The sequence below is a fragment of the Eleutherodactylus coqui genome, unplaced genomic scaffold (assembly GCF_035609145.1).
Source record: "Eleutherodactylus coqui strain aEleCoq1 unplaced genomic scaffold, aEleCoq1.hap1 HAP1_SCAFFOLD_940, whole genome shotgun sequence".
NCBI lineage: Eukaryota > Metazoa > Chordata > Amphibia > Anura > Eleutherodactylidae > Eleutherodactylus > Eleutherodactylus coqui.
In genome coordinates, this window is record NW_027102254.1 from 433 (window position 1) to 11,854 (window position 11,422).

General features: G+C 42.7%; 1 pseudogene; it reads left to right on the plus strand.

Annotated features, from left to right (window-relative positions):
• The first annotated feature begins 3,256 nt into the window (after positions 1-3,256).
• LOC136601141 (dual specificity protein phosphatase 22 pseudogene) lies at positions 3,257-4,440 on the plus strand (annotated as a pseudogene).
• The last annotated feature ends 6,982 nt before the right edge of the window (positions 4,441-11,422 follow it).

The window sequence follows — 11,422 nt, forward strand, 5'->3', positions numbered from 1 at the left end:
AGCCTGATGCCAACATCCTTGAGGCTGAAGTTGAGCAATGGAGCTCCCTCACTTTCTTTTTACCATTTAGGTGTCTATGTCACAATTGACTGCAGCATCTGAGTGGTTAAATGATATTAATAAAAAGATGCACAGAAGTAGGGTGGAAGTGCATTGCTGGACTGATAAACTCAATATCCACAGCTGTCCTAAAGAACATGCATGGTATGTTGGCCAGGAACTCTATCCTTTCTCCTTAGGGAGAGCACCTAGAAGGGGAGTGAGTGAGGAGACCTATAAGGCCATCCATGCTCCTCTGGGTAATATGCAAATAAGGGAGATGGAGCTGCCTTCCATTAGGTGGCGCTGCAGAGGTATTGTTCCATCTTCCTTATTTGGTATGTTGGCTACATGCAAACTTTGCAACAGCTCAACTCAGTATGTCAGTGTACATGACAGTCACTGGAGCGCTCTACCAAGAGTAGTGACCAATAAATCGTTCTGTGTGTACAACTGACAAGAAGGCCCAATATAATGGCTTCCTTATTTCATCTTGTGGAATACTAAGGACCCCTGGAATGCAGTTTGAGAAACTTTTGGTTTCAGAATATTTAACCACCCCCTTTTATCGTTGGTTTAGCTGGAACTATTTACTCTTTCTATCCCCTATCTGAATTATTTGTTACAACTTCCAACTTATAGCACTAGTCACGACCAGTTGTCAGTTTTTACTATTTTCTGTCTGGGTACAGCTCTCACTCCTCGCAGCCTGTGCTCAGTCCAAGCTGTTTTCTCACTCAGTTCAACTAATTACCTTACATATAGGCAAGGACTTCTTTAGCAGGCTCGTTATATATACAGTATTATGTACGAATAGTTAAAAAAAAAAAAAAAGTTCGTTGCCTGATTTTTGACATTTCTGCACCCATCAAGCTTCACGTAATTTAGTGCATCAGCTTTATGCATTTTGGTCCCAGAACATTGAATGATATCAACCGAGAAGAGTCGTTTGTAAAGATTTTTCCCAATTTCATAATTCTGTCGATTGGGTTAAAGAAATAATAGGGACTTTCCATCTTTAATTTTTATGCATGGTCTTAGTCATTTCTGTGGTGTGATTCTGCGTGAGCATTACAAAGCAAAAAAAAATAGCATCAGTGGGCGAAAATTCATTGGAAATAAATGAATTTGATAAGGGCTTCTTTGTTGTCTTGGGTACAAGTTGTACATTAGACTCCCCATTATGGTTTATATAGTATATGTAAAATGAGTTTACATTTGGTATAATGCATATTAACCATTGATTTTTCTTTTATATTTTCTAGGGACTTGTACAGGTTTTTATACTGAGGACATTTTGAAGTTTCAATTCCTAAATTGTATTGCCTTTATCCATTTGTGCTAATGAAATATTTTTAATTCTACCTCCTTACAACCTAGTCTTAGTATGTACTCTGAAGTAGATATTAGTGGAATAGTATTGGCAAAGTCCATTTTGCTGCATCTGTACCTTGTATTAGTTGGCATGTAATATTTTCTGAGGCAGATTCCGGTCTGTCTAGTCTGGCAAGTTTTGAGCGATAATCATTGCATGTAAAAGGGCCTTAATGTAGTGTGAGGACCAAAAAACTGGTATTGTGACACCACTTTCCAATAAGGATTGTTAGATGGTAGGATGTAATAGCCAACTTCTCTTTTTATTAAATACATCTAAAAGATGCATAAGATACACATTTTGGGGTGAACCCCTTCATCAGTCAGCTGGGTAGGATATCACTCTTGGGACTGGAGAAATATGAACCCAAAAGTGCTGGTGGTATCAGTAGCGGAGAGAACCAGGGCTGGGAACTCCATGACAAGTAGGAAATGGTCATTTCTCTCCAGTTCCTACCCAGCTGACTGATGATGGGGTTCACCCCGAAATCCGTATCTTATGCAGTTTTTAAATTTATTTAATAAAAAGAGACGTTTGTTATTATGTCCTACCGTCTTAAAACTTTGTGGGAGAGTGAGGCCACGATACCAGTTTTTTTTTTTTTGGTCCACACACATCTAGCTTGCCCATCATTGGAGGGTCCATCCGGTTGCCAGCACATCTGTTATGTATCTATTTTTTTGCAACCCCCTCTAAGGCTTTTGATTTGAACCCTGCCTTCAAATGAAAATGGAGAATTCAAGTTTGGCTAGAGATAATGAATTGTCTAAAAGGCACCATTCCGGAGATTCCAAGCCGTCCCCTGCTAAGAAGCTTGCTCTTTTATTAGAATGATTCTGTTAATAGATGTATATTGGGGAAACTAAGTAAATGCTCTATTCCCTGCACATAGTAGCTCTCAGCCATCCACCTGAGTACTATAACTTACATGGTGAATCCTCCATTTATGCAAGTGACAACTAGATTTTTGCAAAACCGTTAGTGAATATATGAATATGAACAAGCTAGATCTCCAAGAAAACTGCAGGTGAAAACCAAAATCGGCTTTTAGCACCTATCCATAGAATAGGTGATAAAAGCCAGATGGGTAGGGGTCTCACGACTGGGACTACCAGCAATACTGAAAATGGGGATCCTGTGTTCCCCTCTCCTCCTCACTACAGGCTCCCTACAACCCTACAGTGAGGAGGAGATCGAATGGAGTTGTCATCGAGCATGTGCGATGTTGCCGATTTTGTCTTCGGTGGGACTACCAGAGATAGCCGAGTGCTTGAAATGCATGGAGTGGCACCATGCATGCCCAACCGCTGTTTCATTCAATCTCCTTCTCACTGTGAAGGGTGCATTGAGATGGCAGTGAGAAGGAAAAAGGGACACAGGACCCCTCTTCTCTGGAATAGTGGGGGCCTCAGCAGCGAGACCCCCACTGATCAGACTTTTATCACCTATCCTTTAACTTGTTCCACACTTCTGCAAAGCAGAGGTTCCCAATAGATTGTGGATGCTATCTACAGAATTGTGTATCCTGCTAATAGTGATGTCCGAGACTAGGATTGTGCACAGCACATTGGCCTACAAGGCTCTTATTGATATCTCTGCTTTCAATTTTACTTTACGCTTTAGGATCCACTCCCATGCAAAAACTTCATCAAAAAGTTTGCAGTTTGACCCCAGCCTTAAATGTAGATGACATTTAATAAGACAGTATGTTCGTTATTTGTGAAATATAGAAAAAAAATATTCAATTTTTAATAGTTGATCTTTGTCCTTCATTATTAAAAAGACACAATTAGGGTAATGTTCGAGCTTTTTGTCTTAATTGGGTTTTTTTTTAACTTTTTTTTTTTCAGCTCCGAAATTGGTTGAAGGAGACCTATGGCGAAAGCCCTTTCCTTGACGAAGAAGAAGCCAAACAACTTGTTGTCAAACATAGACAACATGAAGAAGAATCAAGTGCCGGAAGTTCAGGAAGACAGTGGAGCAGCCACTTGACCTCCCTCTCGTCCATGGCATACAGCAATTACACTACAGAGACATAAGTTTCTATCACTGCATTTGTATCTCCTCTCTAACGTACTTTATACAGTCACTACTCTAAGTAAGCAGCACATTGGTGATTGCCATCCAGGGGAGAGAGAGCGTAGATGAGATGAGAGCTCTTAAGATCTAGATCCTTGCAGAGACGAGTGGTGCATTGCAAAATTGAAGTGCAGGTATTGAATTGCTTTCTAGCTTGACACAGGGAAAGGTTTAATTCCACTATTGTACATTATTGGCATCTTGGCACTTTATTCTATATATATCTTAAACACAAGTCTTTGTCATACGTGAGAACTGTGTCATCGCTTCCATGTGCTTCTTGATTTAATGTATACTTTAACATTTTCTACCTCAAGATAACAATTATTTGTGCCGTTACCAAACGCGACAACTCGAACACCTAACCAACTCAAGAAGTAATTGGCTATGTATTTCTCAGGTAGTTAATCACAAAAGAAATGGCTGAACCATTCCGTTCCAAAACCAATTCACTGCAACCTCAGTGCCATAATAGACTCAGGTAATGAACAAGCCTGCGTAAAATTAGGAATAGATTTTGTAGCTTAAAGCTGAAGATATAGGAAAATGTTTGATGCTACTCACTGTGAAAAAAGGCATCTTACTGGATGCAAGGAAGTGTATGTTAGAGAATAAGACACTGACACGTTGGACTTAGTATGACCTGAGCAGGGCAGAAGTAACATATGTTATGTAGGGTAAGTTTATCCCCATTTTTATATAAACAGCGGTCAGTACTGTTGAAATATGACATCATTGGTGAAAGCATTGATTGATTTTGGGACTCAATTAGGAAAGTAATTATGCTTAAAATATGTAATTAAAATGGCAGGAAATGGGGACTTTGCACTATGGATTGAGATGATGAGGACACGTGTAGACTATGCTATAGTAACTCACTCTAGTAGGACTGAAAATGGCAAGTGTCTGTGCTTCTTAAGGCTGGGTCACCATGGGGGCTGATTTGCAGCGGAAGCGGGCTGGTATTCCTGTGCGGAGCCCCCTCATTGAGAAAAGATGAATTCCGCACTGTAAACGGGGATAAATTGAATTCTTCATAGAAAGTCGCGATAATCGCCCCATATGAACCCCCCTTACATTACTTCTAGAAGTCTTTATCCAAAGTTTTAAAGTGGGCATCAGACAGAAGAAAGTGCAATGGGGAGAGGTTATAAATGTGTTGCAAATTCTGAAGTGCATTTCTGAAGTGCAAATTGGAAAAGTGTGCGAAGCCAGTCACGGCCTATCAAATGAATCCTAGTTTACGCCAGAAGCTGGTGTAAATGATAGAATAACCTTCTTCAAGGGGTTTTCAGCTGTAGAATTTAAAAAAAAGATTCATGGCAAAACAGGATGTGCCAAATGTTAATAAGTGGCTTGTGCTTCTTATAATAACTTGCAAATAAGGGAGATGGAATAATACCTCCACAGCGCCACCTATTGGAAGGCAGCATTCCTTCAAGCCAAAGTTAGACTCTTCATACAAGCCTTGTAACAATAACTGGGAATTAAAAGCAAAGCCAGACGCCGTGTACAGGCAGCTGTTTCGGGGTATTTGCCCTTCATCAGTGTACAGTAGGAGTCTGGTTTTGCTAGAGAGAGGCCTTGAAGGATTGCTGCCTTCCAATAGGTGGCACTGTGGAGGTATTATTCCATCTCCCTTATTTGCATATTACCCAGAGAAGCATGAATGGCCTTTTGAGTCTCCTCACTAACCGTCTAGGTGCTCTCCCTAAGGAGAAAAGATAGCGTTTATAATAATTTGGCACATTGTACTCTGTTGACACTTATTGAAGACTGGCATGTGAAACATCAGTCTTGGATATAAAAGACCCCACATGTGTAATTTAAAATAAAAAAAGAAGCATGTCAATATTTTTTCGGTTCAGTTGTGAGTCACTCCACTTCTATGCATTTTTAAAAACTCCCAGTAAGCCATGTTAATACTTAAGCTTAAGTCATGTATTTTGTATATTGTGGTGCCATTAAAATGGACCAACATATCAGTATCAGCATGCTCTGCTCCATACACTGTAGTAATAATATCATGCAGAATCATTTAATCAAACTGGATGCCATTAAAATGGCTTTATAAATAGAACATTTTATTCATGCAGGACCATCTAAGATCCATTAGGCTATAGCCATGGCTCAAGACCATCTAAGATCCATTAGGCTATAGCCACGGCTCAAGACCATCTAAGATCCATTAGGCTATAGCCATGGCTCAAGACCATCTAAGATCCATTAGGCTATAGCCACGGCTCAAGACCATCTAAGATCCATTAGGCTATAGCCACGGCTCAAGACCATCTAAGATCCATTAGGCTATAGCCATGGCTCAAGACCATCTAAGATCCATTAGGCTATAGCCACGGCTCAAGACCCATCTAAGATCCATTAGGCTATAGCCACGGCTCAAGACCATCTAAGATCCTTTAGGCTATAGCCATGGCTCAAGACCTCTAAGTTACCTACTAGAGATGAGCGAGCATACTCGCTAAGGCAAACTACTCGAGCGAGTAGTGCCTTATTTGAGTACCTGCCCGCTCGTCTCTAAAGATTCGGGTGCCGGCAGGGGGCGAGGAGTGGCAGGGGATAGCGGGGAGGAACGGAGGGGAGATCTCTCTCTCCCCCCTGCTCACTCCCGCAACTCACCACTCACCTGCGCCGGCAGCCGAATCTTTAGAGATGAGCGGGCAGGTACTCAAATAAGGCACTACTCGCTCGAGTAGTTTGCCTTAGCGAGTATGCTCGCTCATCTCTATTATCTACCTTATCTTTCAGTAAACTGCTTGGTTCTACACTGGTTTTGTTCACATATTACTCCCTGATGCATCCTATTGACAAGTGACCTTATGGAGATTGTTCTTGGTGTAGTTGGGCCCTCCCGAATTCTTCAGCAATTGTCAATCTAGACATTAATATTCCAATTCACATTAATCGAAAGCAAAGAATAACAGAGATGTGACACGGATGGTAGCATGGGACATTGTAATAGCCGAAACGCTGAAACCTACAGTCGCTAGCAAACTATGACTGAGCAATTAAATCCTTGAATATTGGGAAAATTATGATTTCTGTTGGGGTTTTGAAGCATAAACCACTGTATTTGCTGCATTATTAGATTATATACTTTCCAATCTCTGTGTGTAAATATAAAGTGAAAATTTGTTTTAATATTTCTTTGTGGACTTTTATTAGACTTGTCAGTTGCATAAGGTGCGGTGTATTTAAATGGCAAAGCGTGTTTGAGCAACTTGTCCAGAGCGTACTGTGAATCGACATGACAGTCTACAATATGTAATCACTTGCCTAATGATGAAGGCTTTAGAAAACAGGAATTTGTGTTACAAAACTTTTGTGAAACTTTTGTAGGTAGTCATGCACATTTGTTTTTGTTTTTTAAGCAAACATGGTGACCTAGTCTAGACCCAGCTCTGAGCTGACTGACAGCTGGGATCCTGCTCTGAGGGTGCGGGCAGACGAGCGCATAAACAGCGCGTTTTTGCGACCAAACGTATATACGTGACCATCTGAGGCAATGGTTTCGAATGTATTCGTTCACATGGGCGATTTTACGGCGCGTAAAAACGGCAATTCGAAAAAAAACGGAACATATGCGACCGAAATACGCGCCAACACATATTCGATCGCCGAAAAGACCATTTGCAAAGTAGGAACAAACGAAAATACGCTTTCTAGCTCTGGTCGTGATCGGTGAAAAACGATCGCTCGGGCGATTATACGTTGCGGTCGTACGAACGTAAATACGCCTACGCTCGTCTGCCCGCACCCTGGGTGCATTCACACGAACGTATATCGGCTCGGGTTTTACGCCGAGCCGATATACGTTGTCCTCGGGAGGCTACAGCACCGCAGGGGAGCATGACAACAGGGGACGGAGAGCAGAGCATCAGCAGGGCAGATCCTTCTCTGCAGGGGGGGGGGGGGAAGGATGGAAGAGCCAAGTGCAGGAACTGAGCTCCCACCCCCCTCTCTGCCTCCTCTCTGCCCCTCTGCACTATTTGCAATGAGAGGAGGCGGGACAGGGGCAGGGCTAAAGTCCAGGAATTAACCCCGCCCCCGTCCCGCCTCTCCCCATTGCAAATAGCGCAGAGGGGCGGAGAGGGGGCGGGAGCCTCAGTTCCTGGCCCTGGCTCTTCCATTCTCCCCCCTCTGCACCCGAGGACAACGTATATCGGCTCGGCGTGAAAACCGAGCCTATATACGTTCGTGTGAATGCAGCCTAATGGCCAGGAGTGGAGAAACCTCCGATCTCAGGTGTTTAATCTCTTGAATGAAGCAGTCAATAGTGACCACATCATGTAAGCAGTTGATTGGTAAGAGGGCTTCTCCTGGCACCCAATGAGTTACAATGGCAACAGAAAACCTGGTGTAGACCTCGGAGATTGCCATGAAAGCAATCCTTTTAGAACCTGCCTCTGGGTATACTAAGAGAGCTGTCATGGGCATACTACACTGCACTCCAAGTAGTGCACTGTAGTATACCAGCAATCAAACAATCACATCTGCAAGTCCACTTGAGGAATAAAAAAAAAGTAAGAAAAAAAAAAAAAGCAAATTAAAGATTCCTTGCAAAACCAAAAGAAATATACAAGTATTGCTGCAGTTATAATCACAGCAGTGATAAGAATCTTATGTCTTTTTTTCCCCCTCCTAGTGAATGATATAAAAAGAATTTGGAAAAACAATGCCGACATTTTTTTTTTTTTTTTCATCTACCTTTAAAAAAATGCAATAAAAAGTGATCAAAAGGTCACGTGTACCACAAAATTTTACCACACAGGAAACTATGAGAGGAAAAAACAAACAAACCTCGCACAGCTGGCAGAATGTTATAGGTTTAGGAATGCGGCAATGCAAATACTACATTTGCATAGTAAGAACACTTTTAAAATAACTAACGCACAATATGAATGTAAAATACTGTTCCCTGAAAATAAGACCTACTTCAAAAATAAACCCTAGCATGATTTTTGAGGTTGCTTATAAGCTCTACTTTCATCCAATGAACTATAAGCCCTACTTTAAAAATGAGCCCTAGTTACAGCTAATAAAAGTCAATTTAAATAGTTTCCGGGCAACTATAGATGGAAAGCGGTGCCATTATAAAATACAACTTGTCCCTCTCAAAACAACTGCTGCTTTCTAGCCAGCTTCAAATTTTCACATTGTTTAAATTAGTCGCCGGGGAGTGCAAAAAAACCCTAAATCTCCAACAATGCCTCTGACAGTTACTGAGGAACGCACATACACAACTCTGCAAACTGTCGCAGTCACAGAATTTGAAGGCACTGGGCACGCCTGACCGGTCAAACAGTCGAAAATCCAGGATGCAACCGTTGATTGAGAACTATGCAGGGGAGAAGCCACCGGTAAAGCCATACCTCTGCAGCTTTGTAAGTTATAACAAGTATATACTTCATAAGGCGATAACACACTTGTGCACTATAATGTCCTAATATAACTTTCACTTTAAATCCCCAGAATACCCTTTTAAACTTACCAAAACTTTTAACAGTCTTGGAGGTAATTTAGAACTTTGTGAACTAAAGGTTGAAGACAACAGTTCAGCTGCCCGTATTTGTGAGTACGTTAATTGCACTCAAAAACACTGTGATTCACCTGTGCAAGCCACTCTGCTAACTCCACATTACAAAAGCGTGTCCTTTGATAGTAAAATGCACACAATTTGCAATTGGCTTAAGTGCAATTATCATGCACTTCATTCAAAGCCCCCGTCATAATGCCGCAGAAACGTGGTAAAACAGCAGTACAAATGCCAAGTGGAAACCTAACCTTAGTGGTTTAGCAAAACAAACAAACTATGTAAGTGCACAAATAGTAGACCTATTAAAAGGTCTATTTATTAAGTGGCTCTCCACAGCCTTTGGGCTCTTTCCCACGAGCGCATATGCGCTGTGATCTAATGCATTGGATTCCAATGCATCAGATCACATGGGCGTATTTCTGGGACGTAAAAATGCCCGGCCAGCCCAATATAGTGCCGGGCGTTTTTAGGTCGGGTCCAAAAAATAGTCCTGGAACTATCTTTTGGTCCAGAATACGTCGGCCACTGCATGGGCTCCTACGGGAGCCTATGGCAGCGACCATAGGTGGGAGGGAGTTTAGCAGCGTAGCCATCAATGGGAGGAGGTGGGGCGGACCGGTGCTTAGCTCTGCCTCCTCCCATTGCACAGAACGAGTGGGGAGGAAGAAGACGTGAGCCTGCGATAGGGAGGGGAAATGGGCGATGGCCTGGTGAGCTCGGCACATTTGTACCAGGCCATCTGAATGGGCGCACAAACGTTTGATTTGTGCGCCCGTTCACCAGATTTTCCTCTCCCAACGTAGCGTATATTGGCCGGCCGTGAAAACGGCGTCCAATATGTGCTCGTGGGAATAAAGCCTTCCTGTCATTGGCTCACAGGTGCCGGCTGTGATTGGCTACCGGCGCTCAATTAGCCAATCGCTTTGCTGAAGGTGGGATATTCAAAGCCCAGTCGCCAGCAGAAGGCAGCTGTGAGACGGAGGAGGACGCCGCAGATACACGGACGCCGGGACGCCGCCACAGACACCATCAGGACGCCACGGACCATGTGAGTATTGATTCGGGGGGGGGGGGGGGGGGGGTCTAAGATAGGTCCTATTTTCGTGGGAGGCCTTATAGTTCAAGCTTCCCCCGAAAATCCGATAGGTCTTACTATTGGGGTAGGACCTATTTTCGGGGAAAGACGGTACATGGTGTAAATGTGCTTACGCCCGCATGACACCGGCTTTACACTACAGTGGTAAGAGGGGGATCTAATATTGCTGAATTAACACTTTTTTTTTTTTTTTCTTTTTTAGTAATTTTTCATGTTTAGCCATTTTCTCAATGACCACATACCATTTTTAGACATTCCTTAGACATAAACTTCTTGAATTATGGAAGATCAAACAGGCTTTAGGTTCAAGCTTAAAGGCTATATACACATTTGCAACCAACTTCTTTTAAGGGTTTGTCATAGAGGCATTTGGCTATCATAGAGGGATGTATGAGCCGTTATCACACATACAATTTCATTTGATTTCAACTGCTTCTACTGTGTTTCCGCGAAAATAATTTTTGCCCCAAAAGAGGCACAGGGTCTTATTTTTGGGGGGTGTCTTTTTATTACTTATCTGGCAGCTGCGGTCCGGGTTCCTCCCACTGGTCTGCGAAGTTCTGTAGCTCCGCCGGGCTTCCTGCACTCCTGGCCACCGACAGAACATCACTTCCTGCTTGCGGTGTTCATAAATCCTACCTCCAGGTAGCGATGGTTCTGATTGGCCAGTGAGCGCTGCTCTCAGCCAATCAATGCAGCGTTTTCTGAACCAACGTGACGGCTGTGATTGGCTGAAAGCATCGCTTCCTGGAGGCGGGATTTATGAATGCCGCAACCAAGAAGTGATGTTCTGTTGGCAGCTGAGGAGAGCAGGAAGCCCGGCGGAGCTACGGAACTTCGCAGATCAGCGGGAGGGACCCGGACCGCGCCTACTAGGTAATGTATTCTTTTATCTTTTTATGTAGTCTTGCTAGGAATTATTTTCAGGGTACAACTTGTATTTCAAGCCTCCAAGAAAAAAGCCAAAAATAAGAGTAGGACTTATTTTTGGGGGAGGTCTCATTTTTGGGGAAACACGGTAGGTGGTAGACAATGACTGTATAAGTAAGTATGCATTTGTCATTGTAGCGATATGTTTAGTTTTCCTTTTTCTCATGTAGCCTTTAGTTGTACACAATCACTTTGTATCCCAAACAGTCTGGTTCTTCTTGGTATAATACAACCAACTGCTCATGTTTGTCATTCTTATTTCATGAGAAAATCGCTTCCACCAGTGGTTTTGGCCGGCAGCCACTATGCGAGCTTGGAATAACTTGTTCATTTGATAAGCTAAATTTAC